Below are 21,570 nucleotides of genomic sequence, written 5' to 3'. Positions count from 1 at the left end.
ACTGACTGCTCTGAAGTTATTATGCATGTATACCTTGAGCTTCTTCTCACAGTTCAGTAATAACAGTGACGTCCTGTTCTAAGAATTAGAACATGCCACTTCCTTTATCATTTTCCATTAAATCCATTGCAAGATTTTCTTTAAAATTTCTATAACAAAACTTTTGTTGTAGTAAACAGAGAGATCACACATCCAAAGCATCCAATAAAGTAGATCTTAAAACCTTCGTTGGATCAGTGATTCCTTTTTTTCACCATACTCACAAAACAACTGGAGCAATAGCACAGCGGGTAGGGTGTTTGCCTTGCACGAGGCCAACCCAGCTGACCCGAGTTCGATTCCTCCGCCCCTCTCAGAGAGCCTGGCAAGCTACCAAGAGTATCTCGCCCACACGGCAAAGCCTGGCAAGCTATCCGAGATGTATTCAATATGGCAAACACAGTAACAAGTCTCACAGTGGAGACATTACTGGGCCCACTCAAGCAAATCGATGAACCATGGGAGGACAGTGCTACAGTGCTACTCACAAAATAATCAACTTCCGGAAAACTCTACAAAAATTTCTAAACCTCAATGATACGTCAACACCTGCATTCTTAGAAATAGTCATGCTGGAATCTTGTGTGTTCTTTTCATCATTTCTATGTCAGTTTTCTGATCTTCATTAGCTGAAGCGGATGACTCTGAAGCTGGAATGCAGTGAATCACATAACCCCTTCCCAGAACAATACCTTCTTCAGCAGCCGCTGTGTAGCACTGAAGGCATCTGTAACTCTTCCTTTTTGCTCACTTCAACAGTGCAACCATTCCATCTGAAAGTTTTGCCAGGCTTTCATTCAGTTTTTCTTCTTCACACTCACCACTTGTGACATCTAATTGATTGGTGATTAATTGAGTACGTCTCTCAATTTGACTCGTGATTTTTTTCATTCAAGAGCACTGCAGTATCTTTAGTTACAGTGGCCTCTCCAATTTTCCCTGTCATGTGGCTGAACATCTTCAAGATTTGATTTAGAATCAATCCCTCTGCTTCAAATACAACACTACCAGTAGCAATCACCCTGTTTACAAGCTGGTTATTTCTATTGTCACCCAAATCTGGAGCCTTGACTGCTATGACTTGAATATCAACTTTTAAGCCTATTTCTTTTATTTTGGGGATACACCAAAACGGTGCTCAGGGCTTACTCCTGGCTCTGTGCACAGGGATAACTCCTGACAGAACTCAGGGGACAATATGGGATGCCAGGGATTGCACCTGGGTTGACTGCGTGCACAGCAAATGCCCTATGTGCTGTACTATTGCTCCAACCCATAAGTCTATTTAAAGCAAGTCTACAGAGAGGCTGTCTATCAAGATCTTGAGCAATTATGATCAAGGGCTCAAAGTCAGCATTTGTCAATTCAAGAGCAGGTACAATGGAATGGATACTAGAAATTTTCTTTTTTACTCCATAGAACGTAGGCATCTGTTAGAATTCACACTTCAGACCATTAGAGGTAATAATAAAGTCACTGTCACTTTCACTGTGATCCCGTTGTTCATCGATTTGTTCTAGTGGGCACCAGTAACATCTCCACTGTGAGACTTGCTATTGTTTTTGGCATATCGAATATGCCACAGGGAGCTTGTCAAGCTCTGCCATGCGGGCGGGATACTCTCAGAAGCTTGCCAGGCTCTCCGAGAGGGATGGAGGAATCAAACCCGGGTTGACCACGTGCAAGGCAAACACCCTGCCCATGGATAAATATATCCTCAGTCAAATTTCAAGCCTTCAATAATGTTTAATTCATCATTCAGAGTTTTTCCTTCCTTTGCTGTGATCATACACTTTCTTCAAACCTTTTTCATTGCTTCAGAAATGATACTGCCAATTTCTTTGTCGCCATTTGAAGAAACTGTAGCAACCCGGGCAATTTCTTGAAGAGTTGTCACAGGTTGAGACTGTTTCTTAAGTTCAGTAATTACAGCATCACACCTCTTCTGAATTCCTCTGAATTAGCACATTTGCTAATCATTTAAAAGCCCTCCTTGGCAATGGATTGTGCCAGTACGGTAGCAGTAATGGTACCATCCCCAGCCTCATCATTTGCTATTGGCAATGACTTTTTAACAAGTTTGGCACCATGATTTCGATACTTATATTTAAGTCAATAGAGCAAGTAGCAGTTACACCACCTTTGGTTACTTTGAGAATTCCCCAACCCTACTCACTAATCTCTATCCTTCCCTTTGGCCCCAGAGTCACAGTTACAGCAATACCTTGATGCTTTAAGGCCTGGGCATCTGCATCAAAGTTGACATTTCTGGCATAAGGACAAGAGAGATGAGGAGCCAGTGCTGTAGAATCTGGCAGAAGACTGGGTAATGGAAGCCTTTCTGTGAGATGGCAGCAGAACATGCAGGCAGCAAGACAGGCTGAGGGTGATGACGAGTGTCCCTAAATCTTTTAATTTGATGTTCCTTATAATTTTTTTCCTTTTTGGGGTCACACCCGGCAATGCTCAGGGGTTACTCCTGGCTTTGCACTCAGGAATTACTCCTGGCAGTGCTCAGGGGACCATAAGGGATGCCGGGGATCGAATCTGGGTCAGTCGCGTGCAAGGGCATTTGCAAATGCCCTACCCACTGTGCTATCACTCTGGCTCCCATTTCTTATAATTTTTGAGGTAACATTGAATACATGCTTTCATTTTTAATTGTTAGGTTTACATTACTATTGATCCAATGGATACGTTACTGGGCCCGCTCGAGCAAATTGATGAACAACGGGAGGGCCTTTACCTTTACCCTTTACATTACTATTGATAATGTTTTCTCATAGATATAATTCCAACACCACACCCATCTGACATGTTTATGTTTGAGTCACAAATTAGATACCCCCCAAAATATACAAAATAAATATTCTGAGGATTAATAATGTTCACTAGACATGTAGGCCGTCCATGAATCATGAGCCTCAGTATCATCTGAGGTACTGAAACTAAAAAAATTAGAAATAATGTAGAATCCCGGGTCCCATCCAGATCTACAGAATTTGCATCTTCATTGGAACACTGAGAATGGTATATGCATGAAAGGTTGATGAGTGATGAACTATATATAATATGCAGAAAATGGTCTTAGAAAATCCCAGAGCAACCAATGTTAAAGTTACATAGGGATATGGAGCGAAAGCACAGCAGTAGGGCGTTTGCCTTACACGCAGCCAACATGGCCGACCCGAGTTCGATTCCTCCGCCCCTCTCGGAGAGCCCGGCAGGCTACCGAGAGTATCTCGCCCGCATGGCAGAGCCTGGCAAGCTACCCGTGATGTATTCGATATGCCAAACATAGTAACAACAAAGTCTCCAATGGAGACGTTACTGGGCCCGCTCGAGCAAATCGATGATCAACGGGAGGGCCTTTTTATTTATATACGTAGGGATATGGGATATGTGCAGACACGTAGAAGACTAGTAAAGATAACAACACCTTCCTTTATATACTTGGAGTGTGTTCACATGGGCTGGAGCGATAGCACAACGGTAGGGCGTTTGCCTTGCACGCAGCCAACATGGCCAATCCGAGTTCGATTCCTCTGCCCCTCTCAGAGAGCCCGGCAAGCTACCGAGAGTATCTCGCCCGCACAGCAGAGCCTGGCAAGCTCCCTGTGATGTATTCGATATGCCAAACACAGTAACAACAAAGTCTCCAATGGAGACGTTACTGGGCCCGCTTGAGCACATCGATGAACAACGGGAGGACAGTGACAGTGTTCACATATTCTATATCTGTCATATTAAATTATACCAGAACCCTTTCTATGAAGAACGGCTGGAGTTACCCTAACTCAGGGGTGAGGGTCCCTGCCAGAGTCCAACACGGCCATGCCAGAATGCATGCATCATAACGGTTCATACACTCGCTCTTGTTATTTTTTTTAACAGTTTCTGGAATGCTATCTCAGCGGCACCCCATGGGTTCATTAACTATCAGTAGCACCTCAAGAACAACACGAGCTACTAACCAGAGTTCCCATCACTGAACACAGGGCCTAGCTTTATAATAATAACACTGAAGCAGAGAGCGGTGAAATCACTAGTTCTCCCTTCGAAAGCAAATATGGAGACAACACAGAGAGGCAAATCACAAAGTAAAAACCCGTACAATTCCCGCTACTGCTCAGGGAAAGTTTGGGTTTATACCTGAACAGTTTATTAGGAAAAAGAACTAGTTCCTCTGTCATTGAACTCGACCCACTGAAGCAATGGCAAGATCAGAGCCCCATGCCTCCTGTGGTTGCTGCAAAGGGACTGCCATCCCTCTGGATCAATGATTCCCAGCCTGGGGCTGCACACTGCAGTCATCAGGGAGCTCTTAATCCCATGGCCAGGCCACAGCCTGGACCAATTATCTGAATCTCTGAAGGATGGTTCTAAGATCGAGATATACTGCTGGATAGTCTCAGTTCCCAGCCCAAAGGCACATGCACCACTTGCTTCTTGGACTCTGTATTCCACGGCAATGAAGTAGCCAATCAGTCTGGAGGCCGGTGGCTCGGCTGACGTGACATTACAATTTCACACGTAAGGAAGAAACCAGCCTTTTCCTGAACACCACCCTCCCCCGAGAGCCCTTCAAGAGACAGAACAGGAGTTTCTCTTTTGAGAGGAATCTCTGACCAGGACGCCCTGTTCCCGTGCAGCTTTCAGAATCCCACGTCTCCACTTCTATTTAAAAGCTGTCTGTCTACAAATGCTCGAAGGAGATGACAATCTGGCTTCTCCCTTCCTTTCAGTTGACTTCTTCTGGAAATAAATTCCATGTTTTATCTGACAAGTGGTGACAGAGTCCCACGGAAAAGAGGGCCCATGGAAAACCAGTTGGGAGCAAAGTTGACAGTCGGCCCCTAGGCACCAATCTGTTTGCTTTCATCAAACAGGATTTTAATCCTGGAGTCCAGAACATCAGGGTCACTTAGGAGATATATACTGGCCAGAGCACTCCACTGTCCTTTACCTCCATGGGGTCTGCTGGTACCACCATGCTCTGATGGTCCTTATTTTGTGTTGCCCCATGTTAAATTCTCTGACCGGGGTCCCTGGATGAAGTTTATGTTCAGGAGTCAATCCAATAATCTGGGTTCCATCTGACTCCACCATTTCCACATTTGTCACAAAGTCTGAATTTCCTGATCTGAATTTCTTTCATCATAAGAGTTAAAGTGAACTGGGTACGTTGTATTTGCACCATGATCAAAGGAAGAGTATTTCTGTTTTTGATGGTGTATTTTTTTGAAGTCATGAATAAAAATAAACACTTACTTCCCTGGCTCTATCACTAAGGTTTTTTTGTGTGTCTTACAGAGTTGTCCAAAAAATACAGTTAGGGTGTAGACTCAGCAGATTGGGAGACTGAGGCTGCTTCTTTTGGGGAAGAGTCTGAGGTTGTTGGGATGTTTAACTTTTGAAACTACCACGTTTTGAAGAGACATTTTAAAACATGGGGCACAGTTCTCCACCTTCAGAAATAGAAGCATTGAGCACTATTTCATTTACTCTGCACGCATACCACGGCTTCTGAACACGGCAATCTTCTTTGCTGCGTCGGCCTCCATTTAGGGGTTTCCAACAAAATGTGTGTGGCCATGGGTAAAATGAATTCTTTGTGTGGTATTTTTTGCATTTTATTTTCTTAGGATTTAAAGCCTGGCAAGCTCCCCATGACGTATTCGATATGCCAAACACAGTAACAATTGTCTCAATGGAGACATTACTGGGCCCACTCGAGCAAATCGATGAACAATGGGAGGACAGTAACAGTGACAGGATTTAAAAATTTATTAAGACACTGTGATTTACATAGTTATTCATAAGAGAGTTGTTTCAGGCAAACAATGTTCCAACACCAATCACACCATCAGTGCCCCCTTCCCTCTATCAGTGACCCTAGATTCCCTACCACCTTCCTCTTAGTCTGTCCCCTTGGCAGTCATATAACAAAGTAAAATTAATTTGGAAGACAACTGTAATAGGGCTGGATGCTAAATATGACCACTGGAAGGCTCCATTAACCTCTTCCCACTTTAAATTTGCTGCCATTAATCTCTTGGTGGGAATCGGGAAGCACAGAAAGTAGGTTGAAATGACAGACCTGCCAAGAGCAAGGAGCTCTCAATTCTTTTCCACCTACACTTGGCTCCCCATAGCTTCAAATACAACGTCTATTCGGACCAAACCTGCTTCTCCCACTCCTCGGAGTGAAAAGACGCTGAAATCAGTTTTCTGCTCGCTCTCTCTGTTGGACTGCCTCTTGGGAACCCAAGCCTAACTTGCTCGAGGCTGGTCTCCTTTCCACCCTCCCCTCCACCCAGTTCTGCTCCAGTACCTAATATCTCGCGGTGGGGGTGGGTGGGCAGAGTCTGTCAAGCTCCCCGTGGCATATTTGATATGCCAAAAACAGTAACAATAATAGGTCTCATTCCCCTGACCCTGAAAGAGCGTCCAGTATGGCAGTGTTGGGAAAGATGAGTAAGGAGAGGCTGCTAAAATCTTAGGGCTGGCGAGATCAGTACCAGGAGGATTACTCCATGGCTTAGAGGCCAGCCGGGCATTCTAGGGGAAAGGGCAGCTCAGATAGAGAAGGGAGCACCAAAAAAGGGTGTTTGGAGGATCCTCCCAGGATGGGAGATGCATGCTGAAAGTAGACTATGGACCGAACATGATTGCCACTCAATGCCTCTTTTGTGGAACACAACACCCAAAAGGAGAGAGAACAAAAGGAAATGCCCTGCCACAGAGGCAGGGTGGGATGGGGGGATGAGCGTGGTAGGGATACTGGGATCCATGGTGGTGGAAAATGGGCACTGGTGGAGGGATGGGTATTTGATCATTGTATAATCAAAACCCAAGCACAACTGTATCTCATGGTGTTTCACTAATAAAAAAAACTCAGGGCTGGGACGAACGGAGACGTTACTGGTGCCCACTCAAGTAAATTGATGAACAACGGGATGACGGTGATACAGTGATACCCAATGTCTCAGTGCAGAACACTGAGAGTCAGTCACCCAGAAGCCATGTTGACTAGTGACATTTTCCACACACCCGCCCACTTCTCAAGCCATCAGCTGGCTCTGACTCTCTCAAACATTTCTCCAATCCATCCCTTCCTTTCATCCCCACTGCTAATATTCCATCACCTCTTGCTTAGTGCCATGAATTTCACTGATCTAGAATCTCTTCATATTTCTTTTCTCCACAACTTCACCACAGCATCCCAAGGAGCATCTCACTACAGCAATCACTTGCCTCTTCCCTCCCCAGCACACATACTCCAAGCCCTTCAGCTGTTCCCGGGTGGAATTTCTGTTATGAACGAGGGGGTGATTTTGCCCCCACTGGCAATGTTGCAGATGTTTCCAGTGGCCTCCACAGAGGAGGGCTCTGAATTACCAGTACCTAGTGGTGAGACCAGGGATGTTATTAGGTCCGCCCCAGCCAATGGTTCAAAAACACTGTGCAAAAGTACTATCACAGTGAGAGTCAAGGCCACTGTTACCAGCTGAAAGAACCCTCCAAGTTAATGGATCCCCTCTGTGGGAATGAGGTGGGAACAGTTGCCAGGGAAAAGGCCACAAAATAAGTAGTGGGGCCGGAGCGATAGTACAGCGGGTAGGGTGTTTGCCTTGCATGTGGCCGACCTTGGTTCGATCCTCAGCATCCCATATAGTCCCCTGAGTACCGCCAGGAGTAATTCCTCAGTGCAGAGCCAGGAGTAACCCCTGAGCATCGCTGGGTGTGACCCAAAAAGCAAAAATAAATAAATAAATAAATAGTGTCAAGTGCCTTGGTGCTCCTGGCAATCAAGTAAGCACAACCTGGGCTGAAAATATACATATCCTGCAGCAGATCATGCCGTAGGAAAGAACAAGCCAACAGAAAACCAAAGCCATGTGTACTGGAAGGGTGAGTTCTAGAAGGTCATGAGAACCTGGTGCCACAGAAGGAACAGAGCATCTGCAGGAAACAAAAGTCTCTGTGCCCGCCCTACAAAACTCCCAGCGTTTGGCAAATGAGGTTATGTTTTCTTTGTGGTCTCTTGGAAAATAAAGGATGATGCAGGCAATATGTTTTGATCTCTTGAAAAGACAACGAAATTAGTTTTTCTTTTGTTGAAACATCTTTGCCATCAGCATTTCTATAGATGGGCAAGGGCACCTACCCTCAGCAGGGAAGAAGGGAACCAAATTTTAGTGAAAAAACTGTCTGAAACAGAAAATAGGCACTTCCGGGGGGGTAGAATTGATGGGGGGGTAGTTAGGAGTAGGATACGGAAAACAGCATCCTCTATGCTAGCAGTTCTCAACTCCGGCTGCACATCCGAATATAGGTTTTTCCACCCTGTAAAAAAAAAACCATAACCAATGGTTCTTTTCTGTTTCATTAAACTAAACAGACTTCATATAAGGCTGGCCTTTTGCTACTGAATAATCCCGTGTAATATGAATACAGCCACTAATAATTGTTGATTATCTCCTTCAACTAGCTTTCCTGTTAACCATTTTTAACTTGGGTTTCCCTTGGGAGGCAGGAAACACTATTGTGTGGTTTACCAGAGAAGCCCTCTATAATCCCCTTCCACCTGATAGACAAAACCATAAACTGCCTTCATCTGACCAGATCAGGAGCCACCAGTGATAAACAGATGAAGTACAAAGCAGGCAAGAAAGGAACCAAGTTTTAGTGAAAAACTGTAGGAGACAGAAAATAGGCACTTCCGGGGTTAGTCTCGAAGGATGGGAGTTAGGAATAGGACACAGAAGACGGCATTCTCTATGCTAGAGGTTCTCAACTCTGTTCTCAACTCTGAATCTCCTGAAAGCTTTACAAAAGCACCAATGCCTGGACTAGGTCGCACCTCCCCTCTGAGTTTCTCATCTGCATGGCTGAGGGGAGGTCTAGGGCCTTGAAATTTCAGATGAGTTTCCACAGTGACTTCAATAAACACGAGAACCACTGCCCTGACCATGATTCCGCTACCCTCCATGCTGCTGATGTATGAGGCTAGACCATTCCTTGCTGCTGTCTCCTTATGCCTAGTGGCTTTATTTCTCTTTGCATTCACCAAAGGCTAGCACAATGTAGGTACACACATCTCAAGAGGAATAACAATTGAACTAGTTAATTACATACTTGGCATAGAATTCAAACCCACACGTCCAAGAAGCTGATAGCATCTCTTGATAATCAGTGATGTTAAGACTTATTTCACAGACCTCAATGACCATCTGAATATCTTGTTTTATTTTTAAGAATATATGCATGTTCAGCTCCTTTCCCCATTTGCTGATAGGTTTCTTTTTGTTATTGTTGAGCTTTGTGATGGCTTTATATATTAGCCCTTTGTCCAATGTATTATGAGCAAATATTTCCCCTATCCAGCATAGTGTCTTGATTTTAGCCCCCATTTCCCAGCACAGAAGCTTTTTTTGTTTGACAGGGGGCCATTTAGTTCTGCTTTTGTTTTCTTTGCTTGGCATATTTTTGATTCACTCTCTAGAGTAGGTTGTCTGCTGTACCAATCAGATCTTTGTACTTGAAGCCACAAATCAATTTTCTTGGCTTCAGATGTCTCCATCTCGAAAATGACTTCATTTTAGGGAGTTTACTACAGAATCCACCAACTATTGGCCATTTCACTGATTCTGCATCTCTGCTGAATAAATTTTATGCAAAAGTGCATTGCAGGGATATTGTAGGTGATTATATATATATATATATATATATATATATATTGATTTAACCAAATAAGTTTCATTTGGAGATTGTTTTTTAAATAGTCTGCTAAGGTTGGGAAATGTAAAGATTAAATAAAATTGAAATATTTCCTTTCTCTATGCCTGAAAAATCTTTCTATTTTCTTCTCTCTTACATATTTTTTCTCCATTGCTCCATTAATATCACCTAAACCCAAGTGTCACCACTATTTGTTAGCTGAACTATACAAGGGACTCCTAACAGGTTTTCTCTGCTTCTACAAATTGGTTTCTAAAAACTTAAATTATATCATAGAGTTCCTTGCTCAAAGGTAATAGCTATTGATAACTTGGAGATCTGATAGTGTGGTGCTTGGCTCCCCTGGGCAGTGTGGTGCTTGGGGACTCACAGAGCCAGGGTGGCAATGCTTAGGTGTCACAAGGGCTATCCTGGCAGAGCTTGGGTGCCATGCAGAACTGGGAGCATACCTAGGATCTTGCTCTTGCTAGATATACGCTTTATTACTTGAGCCATATCCCTCAGCCCAGCCCCAATCCAGCTTTCTTAAAGACTTTTTTGGCTTTTTTGGGTCATACCCGGCGATGCTCAGGAGGCTATTCCTGGCTCTGTACACAGGAATTACTCTTGATGCATGGAGAATTATATGGGATGACGAGAATCAAACCCGGATTGGCCACTTGCAAGGCAAATGCCCTACCCATTGTACTATCACTCTGGTCCCAATCCAGCTTTCTTAATCCACAATGTCCCGGAAAGGACAGCTCTGTGCACCTCTGAGATGTTATCTGCCTTTTCAGCCATTTGCTCTCTATACTCAGAAAGGCTGGACTTATTCCCCACACAGCTAGCTTACTTGAATCCAGCTAGCTTATTCCCAATTAAAGAGCTTGATTTAACACTTTTATTTGACTATAATGTCCTCCCACACCCCCCATAATATTCTTACTTAGCTCCCCCTTTTCATTATATGTTGGGTTGAATGTTACCTCTCCAGAGAGTTTTTCTCTCCATTTAAATAAGCTATGTTTCTCTTATGTTTGCTCAGTAGTTTTTTTTTTTTCAACAGATTTGTTTGTCCACGAGAGTAGCTCCATCACAGCAAGAATCAGATCTTTTGTATTAAGGACATTCCTAGGACTAACCCACCTGGGAAAGAGAAAGATAGAAATTCAGTAGAGGGATTCAAATTTAGAAGGTGGAAGGAGTCTGGTCTCTGAAAGACTGCACGGAATATAGCACTTCCACTTCCTGCCACTTTCTTCCAACCTGCATTCAATATGATGCAATGAAAAAAACCCACAACTTCACTGTTACATTTGCCACAGAAATTTCAGGACTATTTCAATATTTAACTTCTCCTGATAAACAGATAGGTCCACTGCTCAGTACTTCATTTAATATCTTTTTGCCTTACTTTATGGTACTTGACTTTGACTCAGTAATATAACTTCCTCCAGGAAGTCTTCCTTGACACCCCCTGGATTGTTTTCTACCTCCTTTGTGTTCCTGCAGTACCACGTGCATTTTTATCATGTATTCATCACAATGTCTCATGTACCCTCTCCTCAGTGTGAATGTTTTTCCTGGGTTCTGAAACAGTATTTTAGTCTTCTCTGTATCTTCATGACCTATTACAGAGTCTGGCACTACAATAACAATTAAATAAATAAACCTCAGGCAAGAGATAATCCAGGTTTTCAAGGAGAATGACAGTATTTCATTGCAACAGTTAACAGCTTTAGTAGGAACTTTTAGAATTTGGAATGAGAAATGGGTCAAGGCTTATGAGCACGACTTTACTTGGATGGAAAAAAAGTTGGTATTTGTTGGCCTGCATAAAGACATAACAGACATCAAATAGTTCTTGAAAATAGAGATGATTCTAAAGGAAATTGTCCTTGCCCGAATTCTTTCATTTCAATCCCATGAATACTGAAGACAGTCTGAGCAAATAACTGGACCACACAAGAGAAAAGAAGATATGTTTGTCACTTTGCGTTTCATAATTCTATAACCTTTGATTCTGAACATCTACTTAAAGTATTTTTAAACCTTGGCAGTTACACTGGGTAGATTTACATGAACAAGCAGGCATTATGAGGCCTTGCATGGGTTGCTGGCGCCAAACGTTTGCTCAAAACTGGTGCCACTGCGTCATTTTCAAATTCAAGTCACTAGCATAGTGGCTTCGCCTCATGGTGGACGGGCCAATCATGTGCCACTTGGAAACTTCCGAGGTACAGGTTCATTATGTTTGGTCCATTCCTTGAGACAAACAGCCAGATGGTTAATTGTCCTTTCTTGAGCACATACACACTCATAGGAAAGGTGTGAGGAAGGACTCTTGGAAAGAGAAGCCTCTCACACAGCAAGGCTGAGTGGCAGTACAGAAGTTGGAATTGTCAATCTGACCCACTGATTGTGCTTGAAAGCCTTTTCAGTCGCACAAAACCCGGGGATTTTCATTTGCATATCAGAGGTAGTGCAGTGGTGGGAAATGCTGCATGCAACAAAAGATAGGGCTCCACAGCCTTGTTTCATTGGTGCTTACAGAAGCAGAAAATATGATCATCGGGCCAGGGCTGCAATGATAGACAGAGGCTGACATATTTTCTTGCATGCACCACCACCCCTGCTACTTGATCTGTACTCCCCTGCCCATCCCCCTCCATACACAGGGTCCCTGATGATGTGGATCTACAAGTAAGAGCCACATCCCAATCAAAGCCTCTCTCTGGCTAAAATGAAGATAAGCTTTCAATTTTAACTTCAACTGAGACTCAAAGGAACTCACCTTCCCCTCCTTCTCCCTCCATCCCACCCCCCCCATCTGAATGTGTTATTGGAAATCAAAATTTATGATGACAAGAAGTCAGGGACTAGTTACTACAACCACTATAGAGACTGAATCACTGTTAATGTCACACCTCTTTGTCATCTTATTATTTTATACTGAAGTGGTAGGGCATTTGTCTTGCACGCAGCCAGTCTGGCCGAGCCGGGTTCGATTCCTCGCCCCTCTCGGAGAGCCCGGCAAGCTACCCGTGACATAGTCAATATGCCAAACACAGTAACAACAAGTCTCAAAATGGAGATGTTATTAGACCCACTCGAGCAAATCGATGAATAACAGGAGGACAGTACAGTACAGTGCTTTTGTGAAAAAGTAACCTTCTATTCTTATTATCCTAAGTGAGTTCCATTATATAGCAGTAGTGTTCAACCAGGGGCACTTACCCCCTCTAGATGTTAGGTAATTCCTGAATAAAATTTTGCTTGTTACAAATAAAGGGTGTGTGAGCTATTGGTCTCTAGTAAGTAGAAGCCAGGGAATTATGCTGAACATCTTTGGGGACTCAGGACAACCCCTACTCACCCATTCCCAATAATGACTTATTTGGCTTAAAGGGTCAATATTGCCAGGCTGAAAAACTGCCTTAGAGCCTTCTTTGTGAATATCTTTAGAAAATTCTTATCAAGTCAAGTTGTTATTGTTAAGTGAGCACCTTGAGAGACTTACGTCTTCACATTAGCTTTATTTAGAAAAAAACAGGGCCTAATTACAGGGCCTAATTACAATTTATCATAGCTGTCTGTATTATTGTAAAGTGCTGATCTAACTTGGGGGTGTTAAAACTTGGGAAAATTGTATATTGAGAGAGGGGTGAAATTTTTCCTATGTGCTATAATTTGACTTTTATATAGTCAACATGTCTTTCACTTCATGCTCAATTGAGTCTTAAAATATACTTCAAATGGCATAAAACTTGAAGAATTCTTGCTTTTTGCTTCAAAATGTATATATAACATTTGGCAACATGAAACAATGTGATACAATATACATTGTTCAAATATATGTGTATATGAGTGCACATAAATGCAGTGCAGTTAAAAATCACATGGTTATTCATTGCAGCATGGTTTACAATAGCCAGAATCTGGAAAAAACCAGAGTGCCCGAGAACAGATGACTGGTTAAAGAAACTTTGGTACATCTACACAGTGGAGTACTATGTAGCTGTTAGAAAAGATGAAGTCATGAAATTTACATACAAGTGGGACTACATGGAAAGTATCATGCTATGCAAAATGAGTCAGAAAGAGAGGGATAGACATAGAAAGATTGCATTCGTCTGGGGAACATAAAGTAACAAAATAGGAGACTAACGCCCAAGAATAGCCGAGATAAGTACTAGGAGGTTCACTCCATGGCTTGGAGGCCAGCCGCACATGCTAGGGGAAAAGGCAGCTCAGATAGAGGAGGGAGCACCAAGTAAAGGATGTTGGGAGGATCCTCCCAGAATGGGAGATGCATGTTGAAAGTAGACTATAGACCAAACATGATTGACACTTAATGCCTCTTCTGAACATCACAGCACTGAAAAGGAGAAAGAGAACAAAAGGGAATGCCCTGCCACAGAGGCAGGGTGGGTTGGGGTGGGGGAAGGAGGGTGGGAGGGGTACTGGAATCAGTGGTGGTGGAAAATGGGCACTGGTGGAGGGATGGGTACTCAATTATTGTATAATTGAAACCCAAGTACAATAATTTGTAAGTCTACAACTGTACCTCAAGGTGTTTCACTAATAATTTTTCTAAATCACATAGTATAATAGGTTTATGTTATTTAATGTTTTCCTGGATCAAAAATATTAAGTTTAGAATTAAATCAGAGTATTTCTAGTCCTATATATATGTGTGTGTATATATGTACAAATATATACACTTATATATGACACACGCATATGATTAAATATAAATGTATAGAAAACATACTGTTTTCCTTAGATTCCAAATGTTCTGTTCAACCAGCATATTGATCAAACAACTCAAGATCCATATCACTAAGGGCTATTGATCACTAGTTATTATATCTATTGGTATTCAATTTAGAAAACTACATTTTTCACGGGGTAAATTAGATTTCAGTTGCTAGGAAAAATAGCAAATTATTAAAATGGGCTTTAAAAAGAGAAACATGGCCAGAGAGATAGTACAGTGGGCAAGGCACTTCCCTTGCATGCAGCAGATCCGGATTTTATCCCCAGCGTTCCATATAGTCCCCTGAGTACCACCTGGAGGGATTCCTGAGTGCAGAGCCAGGAATAACCCCTGAGCATTGCTGGGTGTGGCATCCAACAAAAACAAAAAAAAAATAAATAAATAGAAAAAGAAACATTGGATATAGACCAAATTAAGGTAAAAGGTAAAGGCCCTCCCGTTGATCATCGATTTGCTCGAGCGGGCCCAGTAACGTCTCCATTGGAGACTTTATTGTTACTGTGTCTGGCATATCGAATACTCTCAGTAGCTTGCCGGGCTCTCCGAGAGGGGCAGAGGAATCGAACTCGGGTCGGCCATGTTGGCTGCGTGCAAGGCAAACGCCCTACCCTCTGTGCTATCGCTCCAGCCCGTAGACCAAATTAAATTGATGTAATCTTTAATTATCATACGCTGTATACAGTTTTTTTTGTTTTGTGTCTGGAAGCCACACAGCTATACTCAGGATTTACTCCCTTTCTATGCTCAGGGATCACTCCTGGGGTATTCAGGAATGCTCCCAAATATTGAACTGTAGTCTACTACATGCAAGGCAAGTGCCTTACCCACTCTACTGTCTCTCTGTCCCTCAAAAATCTTTTAAATAAGTTTTTGGGCTCAACCTAGCGGCCCTCATGGATCACTCCTGATGGTGCCATGCTAGGGATCCAAACAAGGTTGGCCACATGCATGGCAAGTGTCTTACTATCTGTTTTAGCTCTCCATCCCCTCCTTACATATTCATAATTTACATTACTCCAGTATTTAAAAATCAACCGGTCAGATCTAAGACACTTCCAAAACCAGTTATGATGCACGGTGAAGACATTTCAATATCTGTAAAAATAGTTTTATTTTCTGTAAAACAGTGTCATATATTCTAAAATTGCACTTCACGTTAGAATCAAGCCTAAAAATACTCATTTTTGGTCCCACTTAAATCAGAATATCTAAAACTGTATTAAAAATTTAAAAAATAACACTCCAAGATGCTTGAATCAGAATATCTAAGACTGTATTAAAAATTAAAACAAACACACGCCAAACTGGTTGAATCAGAATATCCAAGGTTGTATTAAAATAAAAACACAGATACACACCAAGGGATTCTAAAGTGCTGCTATGCCACCACAGTGAGCAGGTAGCCTAGAAACAAGTCCAAAGCACAACTGTCAGAGGCAACTAAACTAGTAAGAAAACTGGGAAAAATCCGGCCCCAATAGCAGAGTAGGGAGGTTTCTACTAGCTAGCTACAGTGGGACGGGGAGTCGGCCCCGGAAACACACTTAGCAGTGGCTCATTTTAAAAATCAAATCACTTGGGGCTGGAGCAATAGCACAGCGGGTAGGGCATTTGCCCTGCACGCAGCTGACCTGGGTTTGATTCCCAGCAACCCATATGGTCCCCTGAGCACCACCAGGGGTAATTCCTGAGCGCAGAGCCAGGAGTAACCCCTGTGCATCGTCGGGTGTGACCCTCCCCCCCAAAATAAAGGCAATCTTTCAAAAAAAAATCAAATCACTCATCCTGATTGATGAGCTATCCCTGGGTACCAAGGAACAGCCGCATGGCAGCCGAGTACAGAGCAGAGAAAAATGGGCTCCTCTGCTGTTCTCCAGTCTGGGTCTTTGCCCAATTAGCTGTGGATGAGCTTTGGCAAGTTCCTTTGTGTCCCTAGACCGGTTTACTCATCTCAAATAAAGGGGCTTGGCTCTGCAATTTTTATAATGCGGTTTAATTCAGAGAGAAAAAATAACCATGAGTCATCATTATGAATTTAGGAAAAATATAAATTAATACCTTCCATTTCTCATAAAGCACTGTATGGCAAAACAATACCGCGTTCATAAAATAAATCTGGGGCAATTTGTAATTAAGATGCAAATTTCATCCTAGTAGGAAAAATGGGCTTCTTCTTTTGGCTACAAGAGTTTTTTCTACAGTTAAATATATTTTAGGAGAGCAGCAAACGCTTCTGTAAAGAGGCAGATAGTAAATATGTTGAGAGGCAGGCTACAGACAGTTTCTATTACATAATATTTTTATCTAAGTCCTTTACAAATGTGAAAAACAAATGATGTGTGTGATTTGTTGGTCCATACAAATATATGTATGTGTGCATATGCACATACACATACATATATATATACATGTATATATATATATGTAAAGTTTACTATATATATAAGGTTACTATATATGTAAAGTTTATATTTGCAGAAAAACAGAACTGCTTACACTTATTATATAACAACAACCCTGCTAAAACTATTGTTACACAAGGATATTGACTCTGGGCAACCAAGAAGGCTACTGAAGAAGCTTGTACTGGAATCCTACTGGAGCATAACCATCCATCTGCAATTAGCAGCTCACTTTTGTTTGCCTGGGACTTGCCGGTTTTGGTATTGAGTCCCAGGAAACTAGAATGGTGAGTCACCGCCAGTCTAAGGCTCCTGGACCCGTTTCTTTCATGGGAAGTCTAGGATTCAACTGAAAGGTCAAAAGCTTGAAACGGAAATGCTTTCAGGAGCTTTAACATAAACAATAGGCAGAGACCCCAGCTGGGAAACTTAAGAAACTTGCAAGAGAATATTCTTTAGTCTTTTTTTGGATTGTGATCCAAGGCGTCTAAGTCCACCCCACCCCCCATTAACAGTCCCCTCCAATGGGCTGCAGATGAGGAAAAGGCTTATTCACAGGTGTGTCAGCTGTTCTGCCACACAAGTGTGCATATCCTCTGGATATGATAAATGTGGATGTTCTGACGAAATACAGCCCAGCCTAATTACTCACAAGTGACAGAGTTATAATTACTTCCTGGGTTTGTCTGAAGAGGACACGTGGCATGCTACTCCCTGAGAGCCGGGCTATGAGGAAAAAAAGATTACCAGTCAGAACTGCTTTAGAAACAGCCAGGAATAAGAAATGGAATAAATTTCTCAATGTACTTTCACTACATGCATTATTATCATGAAGCTGAATCATTATCCCCACTCCCAGTCTGCCCCCTTGTCAGGTACCTAAATTGGGTTGTTAAAAGTTTGGGTCTCCACAACACCCAAAAGGAGAGAGAGAACACAAGAGATTGCCCTGCCACAGATCCAGGGTGGGATGGGAAGGGTGGGGGTGGGAGGTATATTATCCATGGTGGTGGAAAATGGGCACTGGTGGAGGGATGGGTATTTGATCATTGTATAATCGAAACCCAAGCACAAAAAATTGTAAATCTACAACTGTAGCTCATGGTGTTTCACTAATAATAAAAAAAAAGTTTGGGTCTCCAAAAGGAGAGAGAGAACAAAAGGGAATGCCCTGCCACAGAGGCAGGGTGGGATGGGGGGATGGGGGGTGGGAAGGATACTGAGACCCATGGTGGTGGAAAATGGGAACTGGTGGAGGGATGGGTGTTTGGTCATTGTACAATTGAAACCCAAGCACAAAATTTTTTCTTTTTAGGTTTCTAAAATAAGTTTGCTTTTATTATTATTTTTTATAGTAAGACATCATGAGGTACAGTTGCAGACTTACACAATTTTGTGCTTGGGTTTCAAATATACAATGATCAAATACCCATCCCTCCACCAGTGCCCATTTCCCACCACCACAGATCCCAGTATCCCTCCCACCCCCATCACCCCCATCCCACCCTGCCTCTGTGGCAGGGCATTCCCTTTTGTTCTCTCTCTCTTATTGGGTGTTGTGGTTTGCAAAAGAGGCAATGGGTGACAATCATGTTTAGTCTATAGTCTACTTTCCACATGCTTCTCCCATCCTGGGAGGATCCACCCAACACCTTTATTTGGTGCTCCCTTCTCTATCTGAGCTCCCTTTTCCCCTAGCATGTGTGGTTGGCCTCCAAGCCATGGAGTAAAATTTCTGGCATTAATCTCGGCCATTCTTGGGTGTTAGTCTCCTATTTTGTTACTTTATGTTCCCAAGATGAATGCAGTCTTTCTATGTCTATCTCTTTCTTTCTGAGTCATTTTGCCAAGCACAAAAATTTGTAAATCTACACCTGTACCTCATGGTGTTTTACTAACAAAATTTTTTTTAAAAATGTAAGTGATGGAGAATGGGCACTGGTTGAGGGATGGGTACTGGAACATTGTATAAATGAAACCCAAGCACAAAAATTTGTAAGTCTACAACTGTACCTCAGGGTGTCTCACTAATAAAAATAAAAAAAAAATAAAAAAGTTTGGGTCTTTTGATTTTCATTGTTGTTGAGTCTGATTTTCATATCTGACTCTATCATTCCTTATCACCACCTGTGTACCTGGATTCCCCTGAGCTGCCCCCGCCCTCCCTCATTGCTTCTCATCTGTCTCTTCCCTCCTACCCTCTACTCTTTCTTTCCTTTTCCCTATCCTCTGGAACCAACATTCTTCTGGGCACTCCCCACCAAGGTTCTGATGTTAAAAAGAAAAATCTGAATATCAGTTATAGGGGGCCTGGAAACATCCCTTCCAAATTTCTAGAATTCACTGTCCCCTCACAGGAAACTACAAAATGCCTTTAGGGGGCTCCTTTTAAAAATCTAGTCCCCGTTGTCCTGTGGCAAACTGCTATTTTCATTTCATTTTGTTTGGGTGGGGGGCAGCATACTGGTGATGTCTAGGGGACACTCCTGACTTGGTACTTGACAGTTGATTAGGATGGTACTTAGGGGACCATTGTGAGGCCAAAGACTGGAGCTAGGCCTCCTGCATGCAAAGCATGTGTTCCAGCCAGCTAAAGTATCTCTCCAGCCTGACACCCCTACTGTATCAGTGACGCTTTATATAGATTGGGGAAAAACTATGGTTTCTATCCAAGGATACCTTTGCAGGTTTGCTCAGAAAAACCAACCATTTAGTTGTGGAAGTATAAGTAGCTGGGACTCCAGATTATTACTATCATTGATTTCCTCCTTAGCAGGATTACCAATTTCTTTTTTTTTAAATTTTTTAATAGTGAGACATCATGAGGTACAGTTGCAGACTTACACATTTTTGGGCTTGGGTTTCAATTATATAATGATCAAATATCCATCCCTCCACCAGTGCCCATTTCCTACCACCATGGGTCCCAGTATCCCTCCCACCCCCCATCCCCCCCATACCACCCTGCCTCTGTGGCAGGGTATTCCCCTCTGTTCTCTCTCTCGTTTGGGTGTTGTGGTTTGCAAAAGAAACATTGAGTGGCAATCGTGTTTGGTCTATAGTCTACTTTCAGCATGCTTCTCCCATAGGATTACCAATTTCTTAGATTCAATCTACTTCCCATTCTGACAATTTAGGAGAAACCTGGAACCTCCCAGAATGCCACACACTCAGCAATTAGATGGCATCCAGATAAGTCTTAAGATTCCACATGTTAGCCCCATGAGTGTCTTCTTATATACACATTCATCTAAAGGTGGTGAACTCCTAAAAATTGTCATCTACTCCAATTTTTCCCTTTTTTTCTTTTGTTTTTGCGCCACTTTCAGAGATGCTCAGGGGTTGCTTCTGGCTCTGCACTTAGGAATCATTCCTGGTGGTGTTTGAAGGACCATATGTGATGCCAAGGATCAAACTCAAGTCAGCCATGTGCAGGACAAGTGCCTTATCTGTTGTACTATCTCACTCCAGCCCCAGCCAACCTTTCATTTTAGAGAAGATCTATAAGTCTACATTTTAAAAATAATTTGGGAAAACAAAATTTTTTAAATAATTTAATAGGTAAGTCACAATTACAAATATTCCCTCTGTCTATTGCTATAGGCAATCAAGGATTCCAAAGGAAATATTATGAAATATTTAGATTTTCTTTTGATCTTTATCATGGGTCAAACAGCCTCAAGCAATGGGGTTACAATTTCATCAAATTTAGATTTGGAATCATGTAAAATTTTATGGCAGAACATTAGAGCAAGTTTCCGATAATTATTCAGCAGCTGTCATTCCTGAAAATTGTTAACTGTAATAAAATAAAATGTTCCCAAATCATAATGGGAAGGCAATGTTCTGTGATCTGGAGCATGCAATGCCAGTTAGGAATGTAGCATATAATCTGAACATCTAGAATATAAAGATACTGATAGGGCATATGAGGCCAAAATTTTTCAATTATTCAAAATAGCTTACAATTTTTTGGTACCTTGAGCATCATTGGTCATACTCTGTTATGACCCCATTTAATGCTCTGCAGAGTCTAGTTTGATATTTGATTATGCCATTTTCAACACTATTAAAAAATAACACCATAGTCTTGTGCATTTAAAAAAACACTTTCAAACAATTAAGTATTTCTTATCCTCATAAACGTAAAATAACAAACTGAGCTGACACTCAGGGATGGTTCCCTGTAGCTATGGCTAAATGTCCTCATTCTATTACAATGTAGATGCACTATCTGACAGGTTTCTATTGCTATGTAATAAACTATCCAAAACATTAAAGGTTTGAATCAGCAGACATTTATTATCTCACCATTTCTTTGGATAAGAAATTCAAAAGCACAAAAGGTTAGTCTTTGTTAGTCTTCTTTGGAAAATAAACAAATCCTTCAGTCATTTTTAAGCAAGTTATTTGTTTTTGTTATTAAGTAGTAGGAGTTCTTGACATGTTAACCACTATCAGATACACTATTTGAAAATATTTTCTCACATCCCTTTTTGTTCTGCTGATTGGATCCTATGATGCACAAAAACCATTTCACTTTGTTGATTGGGAACTGGGCTGGAGTGATAGCACAGTGGTAGGGCGTTTGCCTTGCACGCAGCCAACATGGCCGACCCGAGT

At 42.1% G+C, this 21,570-nt stretch overlaps 1 pseudogene; it reads right to left on the bottom strand.

Moving 5' to 3' along the window:
- Window positions 1-523: 523 nt before the first annotated feature.
- LOC130039299 (60 kDa heat shock protein, mitochondrial-like) overlaps window positions 524-21,570 on the bottom strand; it is a 40,840-nt pseudogene continuing 19,793 nt past the window's right edge.

Source organism: Sorex fumeus, unplaced genomic scaffold (assembly GCF_029834395.1).
Source record: "Sorex fumeus unplaced genomic scaffold, SorFum_2.1 ptg000086l, whole genome shotgun sequence".
NCBI classification, from domain to species: Eukaryota; Metazoa; Chordata; class Mammalia; order Eulipotyphla; family Soricidae; genus Sorex; species Sorex fumeus.
Note: the sequence above shows the minus strand (reverse complement) of the source record. Positions and strands in the feature narration are given on the sequence as shown.